Consider the following 26723-nt stretch of genomic DNA (forward strand, 5'->3'; position numbering starts at 1 on the left):
ACCGTTCCACCAGTAAAGACAAGCTGAAGAGTTACCCTTATCTGGTAGGTACTCAAATGAAAATGGTGGAACCCTCATCAGTTGGTTAAAACACCTCATCAACCCTCAATCTAGCAGGTTTGATGTCTCAACCTACGCTGGCTACATAGTTCAGGAATGTAAGGATTGCTTCTAAGGATCAAACCTTCTACTGGAAGGTGAGTCCCCATTCTTGGGCTCACTCGGTGCTAAATCCTACTCCCAACGGAAAGACACTGAACTGATTGTACTGAACTGATACTGAGTTTTTCGGAGTTTTTGTAATTGATTGTGTTCTCCTGAGTTTTGTAACTAACTGAGAGTACTACTGATTGTTATGTGAATGAGGTTCTGTAACTAACACTGGACTAGGTACACAACTAAATTGTCGGGTATTACATACCCCAGGACTCGATAGAATGAAAAATAAAGCATAAGCTTATACATCTTGAAAATCATAATCATTCGTTGAGACATTTTCTCAAACACTTGTAGGGCATAAGCTTATACATATGCTAACATTCCATGATTTCATTAATCCATTCACATGGACATTCTATCAAACACCTAGAGAGCACAACTTAATGCACATAATCATGATTAACACATTAGCATGGCAATTACAATGCCCTAACTTGCAAATTCATGGATTATGACATGGGAATTTCACAATTCAATGTAAATGTTATTCAAACTTCATGGAATCTACAATTAATCATGAATCGAAAATCATTTAAAATTAAGAACACTAATACAATTAAATTTCAAGCATTTAAATCATTAATCATATATCTTGAAGTTTTAAAAGTGGATTCGTGGACTCTATGGGTGAAAGGGACCCATAGATGAACAACTAACATACCTTGGAATATTTGTTCTTAAAGATTCTTGGAGAAATTCTTGAGATTGATCCTGATTTCTTGGAGCTATGGTTTGTTTTCTTGAGAGAGAATGCTTTTAATTTGGCAGAAAATTGATTAAGAATGACCTTTAAAACGTTTTTACGGATTAAATCCCATATCTGGGCATGCAAAAATCATGGGAAAGACAATTTATCCCTGTTTAATTTTTGAGAAATTTTCCCGACCTGAACCCCTGGCGCAATGCGGCGCTATCACGTCATTTCTTTGGAAAATGACAACTGGGAACTAAGGACTTGGCGCGATGCGGTTGGATAGGGATTCCCCTTTGGTTCTGAAGTCTGGATTCAGCACGACGCGGTGGGATTGTGTTGATATACTGGAAAGTGACAAATGTGAAAATGAGCCTTGGCAAGATGCACCAATATTGCGGAGCAAAACTGGAAACTGAAAATTGTCATTTTGACATACTCTGCGACGCGCTACTAGCCTGAATGTCGGTGTTTAATGGCTGAAACTTAAAATAGCCATAACTTCTTACCCAGTTATCGGATTTAGGTGAATTTTATATCGTTGGAAAGTTAATTAAATTTCCTACATAATGGCAGGCTTGAAACTTAAAAATACTGAGTATTTCAAAAATTTTTTTTAGATAACTCATGAACTAAGGGTTAAGTTAAGCTTGAGAAATACGGGGTATTACAAATAGGACCATATCAACAGGATCGAACACCCTTTTCTCATTTTTTTGTCATGATGTAAATTTATGTTTTCTTTGTAGAATGCTGAAATCTCATAAGATCGGAGCCAAAATTCATCCAACTCATTCACCTTACTCATCCTCAAATTTATTGCATCACTCCACTCAAAATTTAGCTTTTACAAAGCCCATAGTGTCTTGTTCTCAAGTTCAACCGACAAGTGGTATGCCTTATCGTAAAAAAGATGAGATGGAGAGGTGTGTTTTTAAAAAGTTTTTCAATAGGTCTAAAGTGCATCGTATAATTTTCATGATCAATCCATTCAGTTGGCACTCATAGTCTTCATCAATATTGACTTGATCTCTTGATTGGAGAACTTAACCTGTCAATTATCCATTGATAACGCACAAACTACTCCTCCATAAAAGGATAAAGTGGTCATGTGAAAATATAGTAACCCAACTAGGGTGGGGTCGATCCCATAGGGAATACGTTAGACATGTTGATTAAACTTATTGAAATAAGCAGGAAAGGCAGAAAATTAAAAAGGGAGGATTATAGTAACTATCAAGAAGTAACAAAAATTAGATGATTTTGGTCATAAACAATCTAAGACAACCACTAAGATTATGTTTCCCATGGATTCTAACCTCATAGATTTATTATGCACTGTCAAAATATTCCAATATATTGCATGCAGTATCTGATAAGTTATGTATCATTAGCTATCTTGTGGACTCAATGACAGATTTCACCCTTTACATTTTGAGTCTCAGGGTGTCACTTTACTAACCCTTTTCTGGGAGCCCAATTTAAATATTAGACTTTGAGTCACAAGTTATTATATGGAAGTTAATTATCTTAAGAAGATGGTACAGGTAAGCACATTTTGGCAACTAACCCCAAATCACTGTTGTGATCTTCTTTCATAATCTCTACCTCTCTTGTAAAAAAAATAATTAATATAGGAAGGATCTTAACATAGTCTAACACTACAAAATTAATAAGAATGAAGAAAACCTAGTAGATGTAAGAATCTTTATTTAGAATGACTTTTCACTTCCTCTACTTCATTAATCTGCCAAGATTGCCACAACTCTAGCTAAGGAAATTAGCTGCTCATAGTTATGAGATCAATCATGGAATTCATAGAAAAATTCGTATGATAAATCTCACAATAATAAAAAAAGAAAAACTCAAAGATTCAAATTGAGTAACAAAACTAAAAACAAACCAAGAACAATAAGAATATATGGTAGCCCCCAAGGGCCTATCTATGAATATGTGGCATCGCATTTCTAAACAAAGTTTAAAAGGTATTTATAGATTACAAGAAACCCTAGAAATCAAATCCAAAATAAAATCGGAAAACTTGATTAAATGTAAATAATATGGACCAAAAACATCATAGGAGTTTCTGAAGGATACATTCAAACCCTAGGAAATGATTTCGTGAAATCCAGAAAAATTGAGGTCGGTGACCACTTAAAAATGTCACATACAGACTATAAATACTATATATGGACCATATGTGGTCCTTAGTAAGTGACAAACCTTATTTTTTCTACTCTTGAACCTTTGGACATCAAGTTTTGGTACCTACTTAGGTCATATGCCCGATAAGTGGTACATAAGCCCAGAATTGCCTCGGTAAATATCCAAAATCTTCAATTTACATCTTTTTCTTTAGTTTAGCATCCAAGACCATCTTTTTCTTCTATTTATCATCCAAAACCTAGTTTCCTATAAAATCACTCAAAAACACATCAAATCGAACAAAATAGCCTTAAGTACATGTATATTCCCCAAGTTTACGTACATAAGTGCTATAAATTCACATCACATTAAGACCCTAAACTTATAAGGTTGCATGTCCTCAGGCTACAAAAACACAACACAATATACGATGGCTCTTATCCAAGCAAAACCTAAGTTATCTATGGTAGTCAATTATCAAATTTAAGCTCAAGATCATTACCCCCTCCTATTTTAACACATTAAAACCAACTGTGTGTATCAATGAAGTACAATAATTTGACACAGGGGAATCAATCTACGGCATTACATAAGCAACAAACAACCATGAATATATAAAAGTTACACTACCCAAACAAGTAAGCCACTAGCAATACAACCCACATGCCTTCTTAACAAGGAAGTCCCAAATCACTCATATGAAATCATGCATGTCAATGTAGGGATGTATTAAGAAACACTCATATTCACAAGAGAAATTCTAAAAATTCGCATCAAATACCATAGGGTTGCCCTTATTTTCTTTACCTTAGCTTTTAGACATCCAAGTTAGGATCACTATAGTACTTTATTCGGATTGTAATGTAGGCTTTGGGCTGGCATGGTACATATGCACATTTTTAGTTACTAAGCCTCCTTGGCACTACACTTACTATGGGGTCCAATTATTAAATAATTTCTTTTATTCCACACTTATTTCTCTCTTTTCATTCTTTATTGCAAATTTAGGTTAGGTGTTGTTTTTTTATTCTTTATTTTTCAACTTTTTAAACCTTTCTTTACTTTTTCCATTCTTTTTCTGCCATACCCAGCCTTACTTTCTTTTTGTCTTATTTAACCCTTCTTTATACCCACTTTACATTTTGTACACCTATGATAGACTCCCTCAACTTAGGTAATTTTCCTATGTTGAAGTGCACAATGTCCAAAGAGGACCAGGGCCAAAACAGTTTCATTATAACCACATAGGAAGGTAAAAGGAGAAAATAAAGAAATAGGCTATACATGATCAAAGACAGGGATCAAGGGATACTTATGCACATAAGAAATGTAATTTAGGATAAAAGTGGACTAACATAAAAAAATGACCTATGATAATTTCCTAACCATCCTAAAACATAGGCTAGACTTATTGGGCAAGTTCGGATTCAAAACACAAAGGAAACTAAGTATTATCTCACATACATATGGCACAGAGTCACATCACAATCTACTAACTATCCGTTTCATGCACAAGTTAGCTATGATTATCATGTACTTAATTCTAATTCCATAATAATATTTGCAATGGTCACATATATACACATATTATGCAATTCAAATCATACTATTGAAGAGGTATCATTTTCTAAAGAATCAACAAAAACATGTCAACTGCCCTAGATACACATTTTCACCTAGTTAAGCATAAAACATCACGAAACAAAATAAACATATTGACTCTACTAGGAATAGGACCTAGGTAAAAAGAAACATGACAACAAAGATCCCAAGAGGACATCAAGACCCACAAGCAGCTCCACCCCAAACTTAAAATCATGCATTGTACCTAATGCATTAGAGCACTACAAAACAAGAGAGTTAGGAATATACCTATGGAACCATAGGTGCGAAGCTCTGATGTCAATTACAATAACACATACAAATAATAAAATACCTTTGGGTGTCTCTCAAGTAGTGACTGTTTTATCATCGCGACATGATGGGGCATGGTTGGGTACTCAGACTTCCCAACAATCCCAGGGTTACCTTGATTACAAAGACCTCATCAAGGTAGCCCTAGATTTGGCTTACAAATTTTACATTACATTTTGAACTTGTGAGTTTCACCCCTAATTATTTTTCTTATTTCCCATCATTCTCATACGTTGGAGGTATAAAAATAAAGGAATACATCTTGTCCCTTATGTGAGGAATGTAATTCTTTGATTCTGGATCAACAGATTAAAAAAATTAGACATATGTTTCCTCCTTTTTTTCACTTTTCTTCATGTTTAGATGACTTGATCAAGATCTGACTATCTAAACACAATGTTGAAACTTCAATTATATAAGGTCAAATATGCCCAAATCAGGAATTACAATATTATTTACATCACTAAATAACTCTAATATGCTCTCCATAAGAGTGATACTCTCTATAAGAGTGAGTAATTTTAGACTCCTCCAAATTTATCTTCTCAAGTTGGATTCTAAAAATTTTTTTAGACTCACACCAACCATAACTAAGTTGTTGGGTGTTATACACAACAACTTTGCATCCAACTCGACTTGTAAGTGGTGAATATCCAAGACAAACCTATCAACTTTTTAATTAAGCTCATGGTTATTATGGACAAGGTTTGTCAATGTTTCCAATAAGCTATCCTTGTATTCACACACTATATCTGCCATACTCCTACAATAACGTAAAATATCAAAATGATAGGGATTAATAATAAAAAAGTCTTCATCACTCCATACTTTCTCTGGCTAAGTTTTCATATCAAGAAGAGTAGGTATACACTATCATATGCTCAAAGAAGAATAGAAAAGAAAAATATGACAACTTCAACAATTCTAATCAGGTAATCTACAACCGTATTCCTTGACAACGGTTCCAAAATTTAATAACACCCAAACTACCCCTCCTTAGAACTATAAAAGAGTCATTGTAAAAATGTAGTAACCCAACTAGGTTGGGGTCGATCCCAAAGGAAATACGTAAGATATCTTTCTTGAACTTGTTGAAATCACCAAATAGGGCGGTAATGTAAAAGATGGGATTTGTCGTATCAAGCAAGAGGTAACAAGAATTGGACGCTTTTGGTTGTTAATAATCTATGACAAACACTAAGCATATGTTATCCCCTATTTTTTAACTTTGTTGACTTTTTGTGCACTGTCAAACTATTCCAATACCTTGTATGAAGAATCTGATAAGTTATATCCCATCAACTATATTGTTGACTTATTGATTGATTTCACCATTTGCCTTTTGAGTCTCAGGGTTTAGCTTTACTAAACCTTATCCTATATCCCATTTTAACTATTACCTATTGAGTCTCAAATTATTAAATAAAAGTTAATCATCCTAAAATGGTGGTACATGTCAGCTTATTTTGATAATTGACCTCAAAACACTGTTGTGATCTTCTTTTCCTACTCTCTACCTTTCTCGTGAAGCAAATACTGAATATGGTCTGGATCTTAATGTTTGCCACAATGCTAAGAAATATACAATAATGAAGAAAACCCAATTCATTCAAGAATCTTTATCTAGAACATCATAGCACTTCCTCAACTCTATTAATCCGATGGGGTTTCCACAACCCTAGTTAAGAAATTAGCTGCTCATAGTTATGAGATCAATCATGGAATTCATAGAAAAATTCATTCATAAATCTCAAACTATTGAAAGAAGAAAAACCTAAAGTCTAAAATTTAATAACAAAACCAAAAATAAACCAAGACAAATAAGAGTGTATTGTAGGCCCCAAGGGCCTATCTCTGAATATTGGCATCTTCTTTTTAACCAATGTCTATAGGGTATTTATAGATTACAGGAAATCCTAGACATGAAATCCTAAATAAAAAAGGAAAACGTGACTAAACGTACATAGTAAGGACTAGTTACATCATAGGAGTGTATGTAGGTTATATGGAAATCCTAAGAATGAGTTTCATGATGATTCAAAAAAATTAAAGTTGGTGACCACATACAAAGGTCACATATGGTATGTACTACATACGGACCATATGTGGTCCTTAGAAAATGACAAACCTCTTTTTTCTACTCTCGAGCCTCTGGACTTCAAGTTATGGCTCCTACTTAGGTCACCAATGCCCGATAAGTGGCACATACACCAAGAATTACCTCAATAATTAGCCAAATCTTTAATTACCATGTTTTTCTTCCATTTAGCATCCAAAATCCAGATTCCTGCAAAATAACTCCAAAAACATATCAAATACAACAAAATAGACTTAAGTACATTCATATTCTCTAAGTTTAAGCATCACAAGTTCTATAAATTCATAGCACATCATCTTCATATGGAACAGTCTTTCCACCTTATGTTTTAGACCATATTTTTCTTGCAGGGACTTGAATAGATGATTATGGAAGTAAGATGTACCATCACTAATAATAGCATGTAGAGTTCCAAAATAAGAAAGGAAGTTCTTATTCAAGAATGTGGTGATACTTTGACCCTCATTATTAGGAAGTGCACCTACCTCTACTAACTTAAAAATGTGGTTGACTACCAACAGTATATACTTCATCCAATAAAAACTCATTAACGAATCTATGAAATCAATTCCCTACACATCAAACAACTCTAACTCCAATATAGGTGCTATAGGATATCATGTTTCCATAAAATATTTCCTTGCCGCTGACACAGATCATAGGCCCAAGCATAATCATGGGTATCTTTGTAAAAAATCGGCCAATTATATTCATACTATAGAGTTTTATGGGTTGTATAGGTACCATAATGATGACCCCCCCCCCAACTAGTGATAATTGACAAGAATCAAGTTTTCTCATTAAATCCACCTTGGAATACACCTTCAAATAACTATATTTGGCTCATCCTAGAAAAATATGTGTACGTCATGTATGAATCATCTGTACTGCTGAAATGATAAGTCTTTCAAGACAAGGTCACTTGCCAAATAGTTGACAAAATCAACCAACCAAGGGATTAAGTCTTGAGATGCGTCCATACTTGCTCACCTGGAAAAGTATCAAAAGTTTCAAGAGCATCCCCTAACTTCAGAATTGCCTCATCTTTGAGGTAGGATAGGCTGTCTGCAACTTGGTTTATAGAGACGTTGCTGTGAGAAATAATGGAGAAAATATTATTATTGGATTGTGTATCTACATAATTATATTGACACCCTATTTATAGATACTACATTACAATCTTTTCCCAAGTAGGATTTTGTATATTATTCCTATCCCTACTCATATTCTAACACTCCCCCTCAAATTGTTGCATACAATTTATATGTATCTAGATTATTACAACGTAATTAATACGAAGACTTATGAGGGACTTGGTAAAGATATCTGCAATTTGATCATTGAATTTACAAATCTTATAACAATATATCTCGAGAGTATCTTTTCTCTGACAAAGTGACAATCAATCTGTATGTTCTCGTTCCTCTCATGGAACACTAGATTAGATGCAATATGAAGGGCTACTTAATTATCACATATAAGTTCTATCTTACCAGTTTCTCTAAATTTTAGTTCTCTCAACAATTTTTTTGGTCCAAATCAGCTCACAAGTTGCTGAAACCATTGCTCGATATTTTACTTCAGCACTAGATCAAGAAACTACACTCTATTTCTTACTCTTCCAGAATACCAAATTACCTCCTACAAAAACACAATATCCGGATGTATAATGTCTAACTGAGGGTGATCCTGCCCAATCAACATATGTCTATTTAATGATATGCTTATAACCTCGATCCTCGAAGAGTAATCCTTTTGGAGATGACTTTATATATTGTAAAATATAAACAACTGCATCCCAATGACTATCACAAGGCAAAGTGATAAAATGACTTATAACACTCACGTGAAAAGAGATATTGTATCTAGTCACTATAAGATAATTCAATTTTCCTACCAACTGCCTAAACCATCCAAGATCATTGAGTGTCTTCCCTTGTCCTGGCAGAAGTTTTGCATTTGGATCCATAGGAGTGTCAATGGGTCGACATCCTAACATTTTTGTCTTCTCAGGTATATCTAAAGCGTACTTGCATTAAGAAATAACAATTACCTGATCTGGACTGAGCAACCTCAATACCTAGAAAGTATTTTAGTTTGCCAAGGTCTTTAGTCTTAAAATTGGTCTTGGTCCTAACTCACACCCCAAAAGCTAGTTCATGAGAAGGAGGATTTCCAAAGCCTTATAAATAGACCACCCGTCTCATTAACCACCAATGTGGGACTTTTTTTCTTAATCTTTAACACCCCACCTCACGCCCAGGCCTAGTTAACTTGGCATGAACAATATCCCCAAATCTAAATTGGGGGCCTAATATTGGGAGAGAATGGGCCTTGCTGTAATACCATCTTGATCATTGCCATTGATAACAATATCGTCAATATAAGCCACCAAATAAATACATAGATATTTTTCAAAATGGTGATAAAACACTGAATGATTAGCTTTACTATGAATCATGACAAACTCCTGAAACACTGTGCTAAACTTTCCAAACCAAGCTTAAGGGGACTGTTTCAAACCATTGAGTTACTTTTCCAATTGACATACAAGGCTACTAGACTCCCTATAAGAAACAAAACAGGTGGTTTCTCCATATAGAATTCTTCCTCAATATTACCATAAAGAAAAGCATTCTTAATGTCCAACTAATAAAGAGGCCAATGACAAATAATAACCATAGAGAGAAAAAGATAGACTGATGCTCTTTTAGCCACAGGAGATAAATTGCCACTATAATCAAGCCCAAATATTTATGTATATCCTTTGGTAACAAGGAGAGCCTTCAGCCATTCAACCTGACCATCTGGACAACCTTTGACTGCATAAACCCAATGGCAACAAATAGTAGATTTACCTGTAGGAAGGGAAACAAGCTCCCAACTACCACTCGTATATAAAGCAGACATCTCATCAATCATATCTTGTCTTTATACTGAATGGGAAAGTGCTTCACTTGTAGTCTTAGGGATGAAAATAGAGGACAAAGATGATACAAAAGCATAATGGGGTGATGATAAATAATGATAAGTCAAAAATGTATAATGTAGGTTCGCATTATAAGTGGATCTTATAACTTTTTTAAGTAAAACTAGTTGCCTAAGAGGGGGCAGGTCCATAGTAGGGAAAGCGACAGATGCATTACATGAATCATTAGGACTAATGCTAGATGCAGGTATCGGTGATAAGTCAAAAGTGGTGGCACTGCAATTGGAGAGTGAGAAGAAACCTTGGATTTTTCAAAGATTGGTGTGGGTAAGACTAAAGGCATAGTTAAAACCTAAAAGATATCAAGATTATTAGAAGATGTATAGTGAGGTTGAGATTTAAAGAATGTGGCATCGGCAGACATAAGGTAGCAACCCAAATTAAGTTAATAGCATCGATACCCGTTTTGAACTCAAAAGTAACCAAGGAAGACACATTTAAGATATTGAGGGGCTAATTTATCTTTTCCTAGGGATAAGTTATGAACAAAACATATGCTCCCAAAAACACAAGTGGGTTAGAGTAGAAATATGACTGAGGGAATAGTATGGAATGGGGAACCTGATTCTAGATCAAAGATGATGACATTCTGTTAATGAGATAGAAAGATATGAGGATTGCATCGCCCTAAAAATACAGTGGAATATGGGATTCAATGAGAAGAATATGAGTAGTCTCAATGAGATACCTATTTTTTCTTTTCGCTATACTATTTTGTTGAGCGGTGTTTGGACATGATATTTGGTGAATAATTCCTTGATGAGTCATAAACTCCTGAAAATAGGAGGATAAGTATTCTAAGGCATTATTACTACGAAAAACATGAATAGAAACACCAAATTGATTTTATATTTTAGCACAAAAACCTTTGAATACAGAAAATAACTCGAAACGATCTTTCATCAAGTAAACCCAAGTACACCTTGAAAAATAATCAATGAAAGTAACAAAATCCTAAGGGTGAAATGACTCTACTAGGACCCCAAATATCACAATGAACTAATGAGAAAATAGACTTTGAACGACTCTTAATACTGCATAAAAATATAGCACGACTGTGTTTCCCAAGTTGACACTACTCACAATCTAATATGGATAGACTAGACAAACTAGACACCATCTCTTTTAGCTTGGATAGACTCAAATATCCCAAATGATTGTGAATAAGGTTGAGAAGGTTTATAGAAGAGCATGATATAAAGGAATTTGAAGAGGTAATATGGTAAAGGCCTTATGATTCAGGTCCTATGCCAATTGCCTGTCCCATTTTGCAGTCCTGCATTAGAAAAGAACATAAAAAAAGTGATACTATAGTGAAGAAAACATTTCAAATGACAAACAGATGCAAGATTAAAAGGACAACCAGGAACATAAAGAACAGATTCTAGAGTGATAGAAGAGAAGGGTTTGGCTTGTCCAAATTCATTTTTTCATCTGTTCAGATTCCATTAGCTAAAGTGATAGCATGAAGAGATTATGAATAAATAATATTAGACAAAAGTGATTTGTGACCAAAAGCACCTGAGTCCAAACCCATGATCCAAAGGTAGGATATTGTGCTGTTAAGGCTATTGGTAGGGATATATGCGTACTTGCTCGGTATTGAAGATACCAATTATATTCTCTGTCAGATAAATACACCAATTGATTACCTGTGGTATTATACTGAGCAATATGAACATTTTTAGGTGGTCGACTATGCAAAGAATGGCATATTCCACAAGCATGTCCAAGCCTTTTACAATAACTACACCTAGGTTGAGACCTTCCAAATCAACCTTCTACTCATTGATTCTTCCTGGATTTTGATGTTTGATTTTTTGATCTCCTTATTAAGGATTTGGATTTAATCATAGGACACCAAATAAAAAAATAGAAAATACTTTTTCAGAATCTGGAAAACAATGTCCAGTAACTAAAATCTAGGATATGTTGTCAAAAGAGCTTCTGAAATTCGCCAGAATTCCTACTCTAGTGATCAGAATCTACAAATAATCTAAAAAATAATATTGGAGTGTGTAGGTGACTCTAACGGAAGAAGAAATATTCAGAAAATAGATCAAAAAATGCCTCACTTACCCAGCACGTGATCGAGATCTCATCAGAAAATCTCACTATTGGTGGCATGTGAGGGCGCATTTGGAGATTTTTTTGGTGGTTCTCATCACGTTTTAGTTGTCGGATATTATATAGCCTCGTGGGACTGTTCGTTTTTGTACAACATGTACCAAACAAAAGATGACACAAATCAGCTACCGAAAATTAAAGCACAGTGGCCTTGTTTTTTCTCTCTCTGAAGTTTATCACCAAAGCTCTATTACCATGTGAGAAATAATGGAGAAAATATTATTCTTGTATTGTTTGTCTACATAATCACAGTGACATCCTGTTTATAGATACTACATTACAATCCTTTCCCAAGTAAGATTTTATATATTGCTCCTATTCCTCCTCATATTTAACAGTTGCGATCTTTAACCTCAAAGAAAAATTCTTGTAGAAATAAAATCTAATAACTCATCCTTAGCTAATAATTTTTCTTCCACATCAGATACATTAAAGTTGTATGATTAGTATGATCAATGACTTTGCTCCCTATCAAATAGGTTAGAATTTCTCTTAAGCAAAAAGCACCACGAGTATCTCCTGCTCAATAATTGTATAATTTTTATGTAGGGGATTTAATTCTTTGTTCACATAGAAGAAGGGTGAAGGATCTTCTCACATCATTGTCCTAGGACAGCTTGACAATGCTTACCTATACCATGTAATTTTGTAGAGGATGATCGTTCTCAATATTCCAACTTTTGTTGAGGTCGAATCCACAAAGAGTGAAATTAGAATTCTATTATTATGGGTCTTAAAAATTACTAAGAAAATACCCGAAGTGCAAATAAAGTATAAAAGCATGATTTAAAATGGGGGTTTTGGTTTTGGGAGAGTGTTTGTCAATAGTATCTAAACTCCACAAACTACAAAACAATTGTAATTTAACTTTGGTATAAAGAGAATCTTAGGATTATGTCTACCTAATATTTTGTATAGGTATATGAGGATTTGGTGTGCATGCTAGGTGTTAACAATATGGTAGGCTAGGTTTAGGGTCCTTATGATTAGTTTGTCAACAAAGTCTCAATGATGTCACTCATTGACCCTTTCTAGTACCTAACGAGTGTATCAATTGTAGCTACCCAACACCTCAATTAGGTATCCCTATTTCTAGGATGATACCCATGGTATAGTCAACCTCATAATCACACTTATGTTTAATATAGTGAAAATTAGCAAAGTAAACCCAAAAATTATCTACTATTGCCTTGGTTCCCATATCCCTCTTTCATGGATGATGTTGGTTCAAAAAGTTCACCCAAACCCCTCTTTTAAGGATGGTTTGAGCTTTCAAGAATTTGGGATTTTCACCCACAAACCCATTTTGGGTATTTGGGGCTTTACCAGAAATCCAAACCATTTTAATCAAGAAATAGTAGAACTCATCATCAACTAACTAGCATACACATAAATACATCACAACCCATACCTAGTTACACCATATTTCAACATAATCCCAAAAAAATAAAATTTATCTACTCATGAAGAACGGAGAGAAAAATATACCCTAAGGGATCTGCAAATCATCCATTCTTCAAAAATTACTAAATTCAAAGTCTCCAAATCAAATTATAGTTCTTACCCAATATAGGGTTTCAAATTCAAATTCAAAACGTTCCAAGAATTTAGAATGCCCAAAATGGGAAATGTTTTTAGGCTTTTAATGGATTTGGGGTTGGCTGCTGAAATTTTAAAAAATGCCCTTGGGCCTAATCCCGTGTTTTCATGGTCGCACCAGATTTGTTACAATCATAGTCACCGCGACCGCGAGTAGATCCATGGAATTGAGGTTGCTGACTTTCTTTATTAATGGGTCGTGGATTAATATGATGATTTCAAATAACTCATTTTGAAACTTGATCAACGAGAGGAACAAGTGAGTCACGATATCATACATTTTAAGATCGGCCTAAAAAAAGAAATTTCTATGCACATGACTCTTCATAAGTTTGAAATGATTGATGGTATCTTTCAAGCGGCTTTAGAGATTAAAAGGGAGATTGAGGAGAGGTCGGCATATAAGGCCAAGGGTGATCAAGCATCTTTAGGTTAGACAAAAATAATGAGGTGAATCAATAATCTTTGGGATAGAACAAGCCCAAAAATCCTCGATCCATTGCTCAAATCGTAACCAAGGTTGTCCAACATCAGCCTCCAAGGTATGAAGGTAAATCGAATTCTATTTCTAAATCTAAGGGATTTTAATGGTTTAAATGTCAAGGGTGGGAACAAAATGCTAGTGAGTATCCAAAACGGAGGAATATGATCCTAAGGAAGGGAAAATTATATTACCTAGGGGTAGAAGTGGGAATTGAACCGGGTGAGAATGATGATAATTCTCAAGATGGAGAGGGTGGAGAAACCAAAAAAAAAGTGAGGGTGATGAAGAGGATACTTAGCCGTAAGTTGGTGAACTTGAACCACCTAATTTTTTGGTACGGAGAGTTATAATTAGTAAGGCATTAGATGATCCAAGTCAAAGAGAGAATCTTTTTAATACCAAGTTCCTTATTAAGGAAGGTGTGTGTTCTTTGATTTTTGATAGTGGAAGTTGTGCAAATATTTTTAGTGCTGCAATTGTGGACTACTTAACTACCTACTACTCCACATGCAAGTCCGTATAAGCTCCAATAGTTGAACGAGTGTGGAGCATTGAAGGTAACTCGCTAAATATTGATTCAATTTAAAGTTAGAAACATAAAGATGAAGTGCTTGTGATATCATCCAATGCAAGCTTGCCACTTATTATTGGGCGACCGAGGCAATATGATAGATCTACCAAGCATAATGGACAAAAAAACTGGTACTCTTTTGAATTCAAGGGAAAAAAGTTCATGCTCCATCCACTTTAACCATCACAAGTGTGTGAAGCTCATTAAAAAAAGGGGAATTGAAGGAAAAGGGAAAAAGAAGGGAACCTGAGAGTAGGAAGGGTGACGGAGTCGAGGGGTTTCAAACTTTAAAGGGTAAAGAGGATATGGTGATGTTATCTTGGAATATGGATCTTTTCAGAGAGTATGATGACACCACATGCATGCTTCTCCTAGCCCATGTTTTTGATACTAACCCTTCTACTTCTTATATTTCTCTTGTTTTGTAGGAATTCGAAGATGTATTTCCAAAGGAGTTGCCGCGTGGGTTACCCCCACTTCGGGGAATTGAACATCAAATAGAATTCATGCCAGTATCACAATTGCCAAACAAACTGAACTATCAAAGTAAACCGTCGGATACCAATGCACTTCAAAAGCAAGTTGAGAAACTCCTTAACAAGGGGTACATCAAGAAAAGCATGAGTCTGTGAGTGGTTTTGGTGTTGTTAGTGAAAAAGTAACATGGAACATGGCTCCTGTGTGTGGAATGTTAAGCCATCAACAATATAACAGTAAAATATCGTCAATCTATTCCTTGGTTGGATGATATGCTTGATGAGTTGAATGGTTCTTATGTGTTTTTAAAAATTCATCTTAGGAGTGGCTATCACCAAATAATAATGTATCAGGTGATGAATGGAAAACTACCTTCAAGACTAAATTTGGTCTCTATGAATGGATGGATATGCCAAGCGGCGTCACTAATGTTCCAACAGAACTCATCATACTAGCCCTCAAACCGCGATCGTGGTAACTGAGCCTCGTTTTGTACAGATCCTTCAACTATGTACTTTTTTCCTTCACTTTGTTTTTTTTAGCTCAATTCTACATCCTTCTATCTCATCACCAGTATGCCTGCATAATGTGGAAATTAGTGCATTTACTCGAAATGGTGTCTTATTTATGTCTTCAAATCATAGTAGTGTTCATGAATGTTAAGTGTAAATGAGCGGTAAATTCACCACTTATCAACACCCCCAACTTAAAGTTTTGCTTGTCCTTAAGAAACACTACTTCTTACCATAAAATGACCTAATGATCATAATGACTTCAAGTCTAGTTATTACCACAATTTAGCTCTTCAAATGTGTGTAAAACTATTTCACGGCATCCCTCAACATAAAATATAATTTTTCAAGGGTGCAAGAGACTTTAAAGAGAAACCATGCAACAATCACTAATACTCTAGAAATGACTCACCTTTGACCTTAACTACATTATACTCCTCTTTCCTTATTTTGTGGGAGAGGACAAAATCACCCACCTTGACTTTTTACATGCCTCCCCACAATAAAAAAAATTCACACACTAACTCATCAAATATGCAACAAGGATTGTAAGTGCAAAACACTCTCTCTCTCTCTCTAGAACTCGATGCTAACAACTACCATGCCATAGGCTTGCCCCTATTTTCAATCGCCACTACAATGAAACTATTTGGTCACGAAGGGTGCTTTTTGAGCTTGTAACGTAGGTTCGGCGTGGGGTAGGATATATTTTAGGAACAACAGGGCTATACTCTCCTTTAACATACACATAACACAATTCCATCTAAATTTTGATCATGGGCCATTTTTTTACTTTTTACACATGTGCCTATTTTTTATTTCCTTGTTTCACCCATTTTTTTTTCATTTCTTTTTCTTGTACCCTTTGTGCTTCTCTTTCCTTTGTTGGATCCTTCAACTTTTTCAATGCTTAAGCTAACAGGCACTCACTTACAAATTTGTGGCCTAAAGATACCTCTTGTAATCATCACCACCCTTAACATAAGCTTTTAACCTCAAAATGCAATTTTAAGTTCAATGAGGGCAGGGTTTAAAAGAGGGATAAAAATTAAAAGGGTCACGGCTTGCAATGTGTTTTCCAAAGAAAAGTCCAAAGGCTCAAAGTGGGTGACTAGGGATAAAAACTATGAAACAGTAGGCTTTTAAGATAAAGTGGACTTCCAATGTCATAAAGATGGCCTTAGATGATCTCCCCAACCAAGTACAATAAAAATTAGCCTTGAGATACTAATGGGTCAAGTTCTAGATGGTCCAAGTACACATGAGATTTGGACAAATAAGCTCACCACAAATGGAATACAAATTCATCAAGAAGGCTCAATTTCTCCTTCCCCTAGAGACAAAAATAGAGTATCTACCAATTTGTACAAGCCAAAATTTTAGAGTCACAAAAAGAGAAAAAGTGTTGATACAAGGTTTCTCACTTCTGTGCCCTCGATTTTTGAAAAAATTTTGGACGGAGGGGGGTGTTTGCTTTGATTTTACACCATGCACAATTTGCTAACTATGGTACTAACATAAGCCTTCATCTCATATTTTAGATTTTACCTAAACAAACCATATGGTTACTCAAACTTTTCCATAGGTACAAGTGTGATCCCAAATCCAAAATGTCATAGATACTTAGATTTCTTTTGAATTTATGAACTCTATGCTACAGGTACTCAGACTTTCCCTCTATCCATGGATAAAATCCCAATCATGATGAATTTTCCTTAAGAATGTCGTCACTCAATCTATCATAAAGGAAATGCTCAGCGGATATCATCGTAAATAAATAAAGATAATGCTAAATGTAACAATAAAACAAAGCGACTAATCCATGCAAATGTGGGCACCATTAGAGTGGGCAGATATTACAACCTAAATAAAAATAAGAATCTTCTAAAAGAACTTTAAAACATCAAGAACTATCAATAATACAGGCCCAAATCAAATAAAAGCGGAGACAGGCACCCCCAACTAAGTAGCTAGCAGTGTCCACACTACATAAACAATAAAGCATAAGAAGGAAAAGGGTGCTCCCTGAAACCGCATCAAGAACTGCTCTTGTCTGTAGACTCTGCATTATCATTGGCATCCTCAGTACCAGAACACTCGGCTGGAGCCTTATTTTCACTCACTACTGGGGAGGAAGGGAGTCTGTCATAGGGTTTTAGGACTTTCCATAGGCCCTTCACCCCTTCCACATATTGCTATAGAACTCATCTCTCTTTTTATCTCTTTTTACCATCTTTTCATGTGAAACATGGAGGTCATGATGTGCCTCCACCAACTATGAGTAGGCTCTCTCAAGCCTAGCAATGGTAGCACCCTGTTCTTTTGGTCCTCTTGATACTCCTTATAATCAAATTGGGATATATATGAATAACGGGTGGTAGAGGTATCTCTCGGCACCTATGGAAAACCTGACACAAGCTTCATGATGGACATAATATCAACTCAAATATCCTCAATAGGCTTGGTGGTGAATGGCGTACAAGACTCAGGCTACTCATAAGTCGACTTCCCAAAATCAATCTTCCTCTTCTAGCTTTTGTTGGTGCTCCCTCTCCTCAAATTTTAAAGGATAGATAGAAGTTCCAGGGCACAACAAAGTATCTCTAGAGTATTCCTTAACCCAGCTCTTCTGCAAAGCTCATTAATCAAAGAGGGAAATATGAGATGCATCCTACTTTGGTTCTTGAAGAATTTTATTTTAGAAACCCCGAGCTGACCAACAAATAGAGAAATGTAGTATAAAATACAAGCAACCATATGAGCCCACAAATCTGGGACTGCTTTCATATGGGTGTAAGGGGAGACTCGATTACTTATGACGTTCAACCAAATCTGAGCCTCAACAGTGAAGTTATTTATGTGGATGTTACTCTTTGTTGCCGCCCATGAAATTTCCTTTTAAGGGAAAAGTCTTTCTGCCAACAAACTTCGTGGTTCACACCCTTTTTATTTAAACTCTCCCATGTTTGCACTTGGGATCCCATAGATATTGTTTATTCGCTCCACCCATAAGTCCACCACTTTTTCTTAGATCATTATAGTCATGTAGGATGGATCAAAGAAAGACACAACAGTAAGGTTCGCGTAGAATTTACAAACCCATTGCTCATTAGCCTTGCAAGGATTTGATGTGAAACACCACCACCCTGTGGACACAAGCTCATCATGAAATGCCATATGCTTTTCCAACACATTCTCCAAGCATATTCCTCTCTCCGAGAAAAGCTTTGTCTTCAAAAGATCACCATAGTAGTGAGTTTGGCATTTGGGAGCCATGAATTGGATGTGGCCATATTTATCCATGACATTCTTTGGATAAGTAATGTAATGATGCTATTGGAATGCTCAAAATTTTTTTAGAACTGGGTCCAATTAGAGAGAAAAGTTGAGAAGGGAGTGTTAAGAGGAAGTGGGGGTTTGAAAGGTAATATGACCAATGTGACCGAGATCGCGTTTAGGGTTTTGAGATCGCGAACACGCGAGTGACCATAATCGCTGCTCATGTCCCACGATCATGGTAATCAAGAGCATTTCTACTCCCCTATTTTCCCCTGTTTATCTTATTTCATATTTGGACAGATTTTCCCCTGTTTAGTTTAGCATGCAAAAATTTCACACTTTTCCTTCTCAAACTTATCCAACACACTCTATAGTGTCATAAATGCATGAGTTATTCAATTGATAAAACTAAAATCTACACTACAAAAATAAAAATAAAGGATATGGGCCACTTTTGTGTCATTTGTGGGTTACCTCCCACATAGTGCTTTAGTTTATGTCATGGCATGACGTCTTTCTTCATTCACAAGTTGGTTCCTTAAGGCCCCCCCCATTCACTTCTTTGATGTCAACATCAATCACCGATATCACTTGAAGTTCCACAGGTTGTTTCTTTTTTTTCTATACTCAAAAGGAGACCTCGTCATCCTAAACTCTAAACGTCATTTCACCTAACTCTAACTAAATAATGGCTCTTCTAGTGGATAAGAAAGGTCGACCAGGAATGATAGGAACCTCTTGGTGTATTTCACAATCTAAAACCACAAAGTCCGTCGGAAGTATAAAAGTTTTCCACTTTGACTAGAACATTAAACAAAATCTAGACCGGTCTCTCAATAGATCAATCTGCCATTAAAATCTCATAGATGTTAGAGCTGGGGTATCCAATCCTAGCATTTTATAAATGACAAAAGTCATGAAGTTTATACTCACACCGAGGTTGCATAAAGCTTTTGTAAATATATGTGTTACTATGGTGCAAGGGATGGTAAAAGCTCTAAGGTCTTCCTTTTTTTCTGTAATTTTTCAACTCATCATAGCACTACAACCATGAGTGACTTTGATTGTGTCACCTTCGATGAGCTTCTTCTTTGACATCAACTTCTTCATGAGCTTAGCATCTCCCGACATCTCTTGGATCGCTTCAAGCAATGGGATATTGATAGAGTGGTTGAGTTTATCACACTCCTCTTTTCTTCGAAGTCTTTGAGTAAATGAAGGAGGGACTTGTATTATAGGCATCACATAAATTTGTGGTTTCACATTTTCCACCACCTCTTCATCAACTTCCACTGATTCCTTTTCATCTTCATCTTCTTGAGATTGTGGTTGCACTTCTTTTGACTTAACCTTAGGCATATTTTTACCAAAATCTTCTTTCAAGTGATCACCAAGTGTCTTCCCACTCCTAGTGACTATTGCTAAAACTTGAGCTTTATTCTTTGGGTTTACAATAATGTCACTAGGAAGACCACCCTTTGGCCTAGCATTCAATTGGGTGGAGATTTTCCCAATTTGAGTCTCTAATTATTTAATAGAGGTAGAGTGGGACACCACAATTTTATTAAGTTGCAAAAAATTGCCTTTTATTTCATGAACCATTTTGTCCATTTCTTCCACTCTCATCAAAATCCTTTCCAAGAAATCTTCGTTTTTATATTTATCAGGGTTAAAGGTGCTACCATCTTTGTTCTTCGCTCGTTCATGAGAGGGAATATACTATTCATAAGCACAATATCTATACCTCCAATCACGGTCACGTTCATAGTCCGTTCAACCTTGACTTTTTCCTTGCCTTTGATAGTTAGGGCAGGAACACCCCGAATAATTTTCCAAATACCAAATCTGCTCATCAAGCTTCTTGGTCTCTTCTTAATCATAGGCCTTAGATGCTACAATATTTATCGCCTTTGTGGGTGCACACATCACATGTTTAGTCAAAATCTCTAATTGTGTCATCATTATTACCCTATTCTCCTCTCTTTCCTCATCCCTCTTTCTTTGTTCCTTATTAACCATGAAGGTAGTAAAAGACCTTTTTAGCACTTCAACATCTCGGGTATGCCATCATTGGTTTTGCCTGTTCACTTTCGCAAGAAAATTTGAAGATGCATAATTAGTTAACTTCAAAAAAGATCCCCCCGTTGCATTGTCTGCCACTGTTTTGTTGAGCAGATCAAGAGCCCAGTAGAAGATTTGGAGAAGAATCTTCTACGGGACCTCATGGTTGGGACACTAAATAGGTTTTCTTTTGAACCTCCCCCACACTTCATACAAGGGTTCTCTATTCGATTGCCTAATGTTTGTAATCTTATCACGTAATTGGAGAATTTTGGATGGCGAGGTAAACAGGAAAAAATAAAGATGGATGAACTCTTGGGTTATGTGTGCAATATCACAGGGTGCATACATTTCGATGAAGGCCTTCAAATTCAAGTTGGGGTCCTCATAGACTTGTCCCCCAAAAAGTCCCTTCAATTGCAGCATATGTAATATAACTCTTGTGACATCAAAGACACCATTACCATGGGTAGGTGGGATATGGATAACACTTGATCGACTAATGTCATTGAGTTTCTCCTCATAAATAAGAGGGTCATTGAAAGACCTAACTTTACTCCATTTATACTACAGAGACCACCTAGGTGAAAACAAAAACAAAAGCCAAAACAAATATACACCACTATGGGTATGCCCAAGTAAGAATCAATACCACACAAGTGAAAACTAAATTTCAATCCCTGGAAATGGTGCCATTTTTATAACGCTCACTAATATGATGTAATTTTATAGAGGACGGTCGTTGTCAATATCCTAACTTTTATTGAGGTTTAATCTATAAGGAGTGAAATTAGAATTCTATTCTTATGGTACTCAACACTTACTAAGAAAACACTTGAAGTGCAAATAAAGTAAAAAGCATGATTTAAAATTGAGGGTTTTGGTTTTTGGAGAGTGTTTGTCAATAGTTACTCAATTCCACAAACAACACAACAATTGTAATTTAACTTCAGTAGAGAGAGAATCTTGGTATTATGTCTACCTAAAATTTTCTATAGGTATATGAGGAATTGGTGTGCATTCTAGTTGTTAACAATATGGTAGGCTAGTTTTAGGGTCATTGAGATTTATTTGTCAATAAAGTCTTAAAGATGTCTCTCATTGACCCTTTCAAGTGCCTAACGAGTGTGTCAATTGCAGCTACCCAACACATAAATTTATTATCCTAATTTCTATGATGATACTCAAGGTATAGTCATAAAAATTGGGATAATAAATTGATGTGTTGCGGTAGTTTTCCTTTTTAACTAGACGTGATTGCTGCCCTCAGACTACGATCGTGGTAACTGAGCCTCATTCTTTACATGGTCCTTTAGCAGTGCACTTTTTTTTCTCCTTTGTTCATTTTCAGTTCAATTGCACATCCTTCTATTTTATCATCTATTTTCCTATAGAATGTGGAAATTAGTGCATTTAATCACAATTTTTTCTCATTTATGTCTTGAAATCATAGTAGTTTGCACACATGTTAAGTGCAAACAAGTGATAAATTGACCACTCATCATAACTCCTAAAGCCACACCACTAGCATCACACATCACCTCAAAAGGAAAGAACTAATTTGGAGGCACAATAATAGGACTTGAGATAAACCACACCTTAAGGAACTCAAAGGCCTTGATGTAAGCATCATAAAACATGAACTTTACCTCTTTTTATAAAGTCTTGCACAATAGATTATCAATTTTAGAGAAGTCCTTGATGAACCTCCAATAAAACCCAGCATGACCCATGAAACTTCTAACACCTTTAACAGAAACCAATGGAGGTAATTTTTCAATCACCTCTATGTTTTCCCTATCAAGCTCAATGCCCCTCTTTGAAATCTTATGTCTGAGAATAATCCCTTCTTTCACCATAAAGTGGCACTTTTCTAATTTCAAAACTAGGTTGCTCCTCACATCTTTGAGGTGTATTTGCCAAATGGGCCAGACAGTCATCAAACGAGTCTCCAACTACCAAAAAGGTCATCCATGAAGATCACTAGAGTGTCCTCCACCATATAAGAAAATATTATCATCATACAATTTTAAAGATGGTAGAAGCATTGCAAAGTCTGGAAAACATCCTCTTGAATGCAAAAGTACCATACAGGCTTGCAAAAGTAGTATTCTCTTGGTATTATGGGGGCAATAGAGAGCTGATTATAACCCAATAACCATGAATAATATAGTACCATCCCCTTTCTGTAAGTTTGTCTAGCATCTAATCCATAAACGACATAGAAAAATGGTCTATTTGTGTCAAAGTGTTTAACTTTTATAATCCATGCACACTCTCCTAACTGATCTCATGGGAACTAACTCATGCTTATCATTTGGTAACATGTTGATCCCACCCTTCTTAGGTATGTGTTAAATTTGTCTCACCCATTTACTATCTACAATAGAATAAACCATGTCTGCATCTAACCATAATATAATTTATTTCTTTACCACCTGTTGAATAGGTGGATTCAAAAAACATTGTTGCTTGATGTTGGGCATAAAATCTTATTCAAGATGAATTTTATGAGTACAAATCCTGGGTAGAATCCCCACAATATCTGCAATATTCCTTCCAATGGATCTTTTAAATCACGGTAATACTAAATTCAATACCTCGACCTATGTATCCACCAAATCAACTGCAATAATGACCGACAACGTATCATCGAACCTAAAAAAGAATATCGCAAGTGAGAAAGAAGGACCTTCAATTCTAAGACTAGTGGATCCTCAATAATGGTCTAGCTAGTGGAGTCACCCTATTCTTCTAGTCATAATCTATATTTTTTGGTGCATAAGAATGAGAACCTCTTCCATTGAGTGCATTTACCATCTCATAGTATTCATCGATGTTGTTACTGTCAAAGTTCATGATCACTTCTTCTAGTGCCTTAACACCAAGCCTCTCCTCGGTGGGCACACTAACTGCATTATCCTCAATAGTGTCTATCACAGACACCACTTTTTTTCTTTTGGATGCCACATGGACTGACCCACATTAAATGTAACTTGTTCATCATTGAGCCTGAATTTCATATGTCCTATCTCCATGTCAAATAATGCCCTACTTATGGCTAGGAAGGGCCTTTCTATGATGATAAAAACATCGACATCTACATCATAATAAAGGATCCAAAAATCAGTTAGGAAGATAAAGAAATCTACCTTTACCAAAACTTCACACAACATACCAACTAGTTTCTTCACAGTCCAATCAACTATCAATAATCTCATTGACATCAGCTTGGGTGTCTCCAACCCCAGCTGTTTGTACACTACTAGGGGTATCAGATTTATTCTAGCTCCTAAATAACACAATGCTCATGATAAATTCAAAGACCTAATAGTGCAACAAATAGTGAAAGCTCTGGGGTCATATTTATTCTCAACCAAAGATTAGGAAGCAAAAGCACTACAATGGTGAATATTAAAAAAGGTTTCAAAACCACCATCCACTTTTTAGTAACGAGATCTTTATGAAATTTTCATAGACACACATCTGGTCTAATGCTTCCACAAGAGGAATATTAATAGATAGTCTCTTCAACATTGAAATAAACTTTTTATACTTCTATTCCTTATACTTCTTCAATCTTTGAGTAAAAAGAGGAGGTTATTAAATTGACTTCCCCACATGCTCGACATCCCTTCTCTACCTAACCCTTATCAACTCTGTTATCCATACCCATTAGTTTTGTGATGACTCACTACTAGTTATCAACTTCTTAGATTCCACTTTAGGTGCATCATCAACATCCATAACATCATCTCGAACCTCATGAACTACAGGAATAGTGGGGCCACTAGTCACCTTCTTACTCTGAGTGGTGATGGCTATGTAGTTATTGTCGTTCTTCAGATTCTACATAGAATTGCTTGAAAGAGTGCCTGATTGATGCTGATTCAAATTAGATGACATTTGACCCATGTTTCATAATCATGGTATCATGTGGCTCTACTTTCTAGCTTAATCTCAAAATACCTACCTTAATCTCCTTAAGGAAACTCTCTTGCTGGTCTAACCTCTTAACTATCTTAGTCAGTAATGTTTCTATCCTTTAATTTGTATTACGGTTCCCTGGTTGAGCATATGTACCACCCTTCTCCTTATATTTATTATTTCACCTCCAATAACTATCTCTTTCTTTATTCTCATCTCTACAATAGTTTCGACCTTGATTCCCTTGGATTAAGTTCCAAGAGTCCTGATTAGACCTTTGGCCCTTCGATTAGAAACCCACTATATCTCGATTCAGGTACTTTGCTTCCTCCTTAATTTTAGAATCATACTACCTAGGGGATTTAACTCATTTACCCATAATATTCAACTTTTCTGACTTCATAGTGCAAATTTCTTTGTCTGTAACCCAACCACTATCCTCAATTTGCAACCTTTTGAGCTATCATGACATCTATAATTCTTTGGTTACTAGAAGCACCAATAGCATAGTTACCGACTCCTCATTTTGCCTACAGAGTATTCCATACTTGGTTAGTATTAGATAACCAATCTAAGATTTTAGCAACAAAATCCTAAAAAGGCACATCAAAATCCCCACGAGTGATAGTTTTATCAACCACTTTAGTATTGGCATTCATGGCTCTATAGAATATCTCAAGCAAATTTCTCCTAGAAATTTTATGATTGGGTACCAGCATCAACTTCTTCTTGAACCTCAACCATGTCTTGTACAATGGTTTGGAATACAACTTCTTGAAATTATAAATCTCATCCTTCAACTGTAAGATTCTTGAAGGAGGAAAGAATTTTTCCAATAACTATTTCCATACCTCATTCTAATTAGTGATAGACTCACGAGGTAGTTTGCCTAACCATAATGTCACTTCATCGATCAGATAGAATGGGAAAAACCTGAGTCTCAAAGTTGTCTGACTCACCCTAGTTAAATCATCTGAAGAGGAGATCCTAAAAAAATTCATGACGTGCATATTGCATCATCAGTTACAAACCAACAAACACACCTTTTAGATTAAGAAATTGGATCATAGAACTCGTAATATCAAACTAACCCTAAGTCAGCTCAGGGGAAATGATATCTTCTATTTCAAAAAGCTCAATTTTCCCTATATCTCTTTCTAGATCATCATATGTTGGAAAAAATGAAAAAGGTGGGGGGTACTTGTGCTCTCTTTCTTCTAAATCTATCGAGTTCTACTTGATGTTGTTCTTTTCATCGCACTCTTTTCTCTTGAGTTGCATGGTGGCCAATAACATCCCTCCTTGCATTCTTTTTGGCTAATAACCCTGCAGTGGTTTGCATTGCAGTCTCTTGAACACAATTCAGTGGTGGAGGAATTAAATTAGGGTCATTATGACCTTTGTGCTCCTACTCTTCCATCTTACAATTCTACCATAAGGTCTACTCTAGGTCAATATCAAATAGGACTAAGGGATAGCCTTGACTCCAAGTACAGTATACATATGTGTATGTCTCACAACCAAACAAAACCCAACAACCCCAACAACTTTAATCAATCAATCCATAATTGTATTCCTCGATAATAATGTCAAAACTTGATGTCACCCAACTTATACCTCCAAGAACTAT

The sequence above is a fragment of the Capsicum annuum genome, chromosome 8 (genome assembly GCF_002878395.1).
Source record: "Capsicum annuum cultivar UCD-10X-F1 chromosome 8, UCD10Xv1.1, whole genome shotgun sequence".
NCBI classification, from domain to species: Eukaryota; Viridiplantae; Streptophyta; class Magnoliopsida; order Solanales; family Solanaceae; genus Capsicum; species Capsicum annuum.